Source organism: Callithrix jacchus, chromosome 1, assembly GCF_049354715.1.
Source record: "Callithrix jacchus isolate 240 chromosome 1, calJac240_pri, whole genome shotgun sequence".
In the NCBI taxonomy this organism is placed as follows: domain Eukaryota; kingdom Metazoa; phylum Chordata; class Mammalia; order Primates; family Cebidae; genus Callithrix; species Callithrix jacchus.
Genome location: NC_133502.1, coordinates 176,998,145 through 177,002,843, shown reverse-complemented (window position 1 = coordinate 177,002,843; position 4,699 = coordinate 176,998,145). Strand labels below are relative to the sequence as shown.

General features: G+C 58.1%; 1 long non-coding RNA gene across 1 annotated transcript; it reads left to right on the top strand.

Moving 5' to 3' along the window:
* The first annotated feature begins 3,198 nt into the window (after nt 1-3,198).
* On the top strand, nt 3,199-4,697 carry LOC144576744 (uncharacterized). The gene is made up of 2 exons (XR_013519203.1): nt 3,199-3,558; nt 4,541-4,697. It is a non-coding gene; the product is annotated as an uncharacterized LOC144576744 (long non-coding RNA).
* Nucleotides 4,698-4,699: the final 2 nt, after the last annotated feature.

Genomic DNA, 4,699 nt, shown 5'->3' with positions numbered 1-4,699 from the left:
GGTCTCTGATCCTCAAACTTGCCCGGTCTCCCCTTCCCTCCTCCCCCTATTCTCCACACTTCAGTCCCAGGAAACCTTTAAAAATGTAAATCTGAACTTGTCAGACCTTTCAGGATCCCCACAGAGTTTAGGATAAAATCACAAATCCTCCCAGTAGCCTAAGGGCCTGGCAAGGTTGACCTCAGCCTTTATGTGGAACTTCCCCTTCCCCACTGCACTCCAGCCACACCAAAGTTCCTTCCTTCTCCGGACTCGCCAAGTACTTCTTCGCTTGCTAGCTTTAGGGCAGGCTGTTCCCTCCGCTTGGGACAGTGCCCTCCTTCACCTAACACCCTACTCCTCCTCCCCTGGGATCCGCCTCCGTCACACGCTGTGCATTTCCTCTGGGGACAGCTGTCCTCTGCCGAGTCTGTGGCAAGCACACAGTAGGCATTCCATCAATATCTGTTCAGTGACTGGAGTTAGCAGCCTTCTTGGCTCCTCATTTCCCTGAGGGTGAGGGTGAGGGCAAATGCCTGTTCTCTGCCCAGTACTGATGAGCTTTAAATAGCTCAGCTGGGCGTGGTGGCACATTCCTGTCAAATTTCAGCTACTCGGCAGGCTTTGGTGGGAAGATCCCTTGAGCCCAGAAGTTCGAGACCAGCCTGGGCAACACAGGGAGATGCCCGTCTCAAAAAACAATTGGCGGCCAGGTGCAGTGGTTCATGCCTGTAATCCCAGCACTTGGGGAGGCCGAGGCAGGTAGATCACGAGGTCAGGAGTTCAAGACCAGCCTGGCCAAGATGGTGAAATCCCATCTCTACTAAAAATACAAAAATTAGCCTAGTGTAGTGTTGGGCATCTGTAATCCCAGACACTTCGGAGGCCGAGGCAGGACAACCACTTGAACCCAGGAGGCAGAGGCTGCAGTGAGCTGAGATTGTGCCACCGCACTCCAGCCTCCAGCCTGGGCGAGAGTGAGACTCCCTCTGAAAATAAATAAATGTTTATTTTTATTTTTGTAGAAATGGGGGTCTCACTTTGTTTCCCAGGGTAATTTTTCTTTTTTTTGAGACCAAGTCTCCCTGTTGCCCAGGATGGAGTGCAATGGCAGGATCTCAGCTCACTGCAACCTCTGCCTCCCTGGTTAAAGCAATTCTCAAGCCTCAGCCTCCTGAGTAGCTGGGACTACAGGTGCTCACCACCACGCCCAGCTAATCTTTGTGTTGTGTTTTTGATAGAGATGAGGGATGGGGTTTTGCCATGTGCCCAGGCTGGTCTTGAACTACTGGACTCAAGTGATCCACTCGCCTTGGCCTCCCAAAGTTCTGGAATTACAGGCATGAGTCTCCTCACTGGGCAGAGGCTGGTATTGAACTTTAGGCTTCAAGCAATCCTCCCATCTTGGCCTCCAGCATCGGCCTCCCACAGTGTTGGGATTACGGGGGTGAGCCATGGCACCTGGTAATCAGAGACTACTGCTGTCCACTCCATCTGGGTTGTGTTCATGCCAGGCTGGGACTGGATTATAACGTATTAATATAAGGTAACACAGAGTATCTCCTGGGTCTTGCCAGTTTAAGGGTGCATTTATGTCCATCCCCTCTGTATCTGCTAAATAAAGGCTGGGAAGCTAGAGTGTGCAGTAAGTTCCACAGCCCCGGGTTTCTAGATCCCTAGTGGGGTGTGGTCTCTGGAGGTTGGGGATTGGGACTGCATCCCTTCTCCTTCAGCGTGTTCTTCCCAGAGGGTGACCCTCTGACTTCCAGAATGCTCCCCCTCACTCTCCAGCTGGAAGCGCCAGGCAGTCTGAGAAGGACTCCAATTTCCTCATCTGTAAAATGGGGCTGATAACAGCACTTACTTCCCAGGGTATTGTGAGGAATCAGTGAGCTACTACCTTCAAAGAGCTTAGTGCTTGGCACACAATACACTCCTTACTGTTATTACCGAAGCATTCCCAGGAGTTGGGATCTGGTTAGCAGAGCTCCCCCCCCCACCCCCGTAAAACCCGGGCTGCAAGAATTATTTCCCACAAGCAACATTCTTACAACTTTTACAAGAAACTCCAAGAAGTCTATTTGACTCATTTTAAAGTCGCTGGGCATGCGTGCAACCACCCACAGATATTTCATGATTGTTTGGGGGGAGGGCACTGTTCTAGGCCCTGAAGGCACAAAGATCAGTAGGACCCACTTCCTGTCCTAGAGAGGAGACTCAGACAGACCGATATTCACAATTCCACCGGGCACGTGGCAAGGCCACCCAGAGATTGTGAGGACAGGAGGGCATTTCAGAGCAAGGCTGAATGGTGTGCCAGGACAGAGGCAGGGGTATTTTGCGTGTTTGGGGAAAGGCAGGCTGTATGGGAAGAATGGCCTCACACTCCCCCTTTAGGGTGTGAGGTTCATCGGGAAAGATACGCTAAGCTCTAAGAGTGAGAAGCTGGCTATGTATTTACCCAGTAGACTAAGAACCTTCTCTGCCAGACCAGACCGGAGTGGGGCTGGGGGTGCATTAGACTTTGGACAGAGCCCCTGCTTTCCTGGATGGGTGGACTGTCCAATTGAAGAGACAATGATAAGACAAGCATTCACAGATTCCACGCCCCTCTCACACCCACCTGCTCCCCTCCCCCCACCCCTGCTGCTAGCGCGAGGTATCCAGGAGTCGGATGGAGCCTGGGAATCAAACTCTGGTCCTTGGTGGGGGGAGGGGGCAGGCTCCAGCTCCCGGGTGGGGATGGCATCCTCAGCCCCGGGGATGGGGACTGCACCCCTTTCCTCTTTCTCCTTCAGCGTGGTCTTCTCAGGGGATGACCCTCTGACTTCCAGACTGTTCCCCATCACCCTCCAGTGGAAGCCCCTAGGCAGGGGCCTAGAGAGGAGGGCTCCAGAGGCCTTCGGTTTCCACGCATCTGGGAGACCGGGGGTGGGCTGTAAAAGACTCTGGGGTGCCTTGGGCGCTCTTGGAGAGCTCAGCTAAGGCCGGGGCCTGAGTCAGGTCCACGGAAGAGCAGGGCCGGGAGGTTGGTGCCTGGTCCAGGAGGAGGGGGCGATGGGCAAAAGGGTCAGGCCGAGGGAGCAGGCGGGGCATCGGGAGTTGAGAGCGCCGAGTAGGGGTGGGAGGACTAGGGGTCCGGCCGGTGCAGAGGGGGAGGCGGCCCCCGGGGAGGGGCACGCTATGTCTTTAAGAGCTGCCTGAGCGCAGGTTGCAGCTGCCTGGCCAGCCCGAGAGACAGCGGAGATTCATTACCCGCCGACACAATGACCATTGATGGCCCCGTGGCGTTATTCAAATCCAGTACCAATTGCAGCCGAGCCCCTTTCTCCGCGCCAGGCCCGTATTGTTGGAGCGGTCCACTAAAAGCCCGCCCCGGCCCCGAGCCGCCAGAGGCGCCCGCTCGGGTTCAGTCCTGCGCCTCGCCAGCCCGCCGGCTCCCAGTCCGGCTCCCCGGGCGCTGCAGGTGACCCGGCGGCGCATTCCAGCACTCCCCGCCGCCCGGGCCACCGCCGCCACAGCCACCGCCGGCGCCCCGGCCGCGACTCAGCCACAGGAAAGCGGAGAGCGCCCGAGCCGGTGCGTGCGCGGGGCTGGGCGGGGGCGGGGAACCCACGAATCCAGCAGCCCGGACCCGGGGCTCGGAAATGCGACCCGGCCTCGGGCTCCTGTCTTCTGGATTTCCGGAGAGCCCAGGCTGGGGGCAGGGAAAGGGGAGTCAGGGCTCCCCAGGCCTGACAGAGGAGATTCCCTCCGACCTGGGGTGGCGCTGAGACCCAACGCGGGCCACTCTAAGGACTCCGGGCCGCGATCGAAGGAGCCACGCCAGGGGCGATGGGGATCCCCGCGCAGGGTCGGAATCCGCGTGCTTGCTGATCCACCTTACCGCCGAATGGGCAGCCGCTGCTGAGCGCCTGCAAGGTGGTCCGACGCGCAGCTCCTAGATGTCCTGGTCTGGCGCTTTTTAGGAGCGAAGCGGAACCCAGCAGGAGACCAGGGCCCTGAACTCAGGGGCTTCGCCACTGATTGTCCAAACGCAATTCTTGTAAGAGTCTGCGGCCAACCGAGAATTGTGGCTGGACATCTGTGGCTGAGCTCCGGGCGCAACAGGGGCGGGGGCCGCAGGGACGGAGCTCAGCGCGGGCGAGACCTCTCGGGGCGGCGGCTGGCTGGCTGGCCCCAGCGCGAGGATCGCGGCCCCGGCCCTCGCGCACCGGGACGCCGGTCCCTGCCGCCAGCGCCGCCATCCGCATCCTCATCCTCCTTCCTTCTCTTCCTCCTCTGCGGGTGACCAGTACCGGCTGGCGGGGTCCTCCAGTCGATCGCGTCGTTTTTCCTTTCAAATTTCGGCCGGAACGCTGCCCGCACGCAGCGGCGGGGCCGAAAGTGGTCCGCTCTCAGCCCGAGCCGCAGGAAGTCGGGGGTGAAAGAAGAGGCCGGCGCAATGCGCCCGCTAACTCGTTTCGCATTTGTTCTAACTTATCACCCCAATACTCCTACCTAAACAAAACAAATCCTCAACCAAGCCCTAAATCCCAAACAAATCAATCCCTCCCGAAAGCCCCTCAGGACGGACCGGTGGGCTGAGCCTCCTACAGCCGCTGCCAGGGTCCGACGGCCAAGCGTCGCCAACGATGCGCTCCAGCCGGGCAATCACCTCGGCTTTGGAAACAGAACTTGGAAAAAGGAATCCTTTTCATTAAAGAAAAATCTTCGGAGA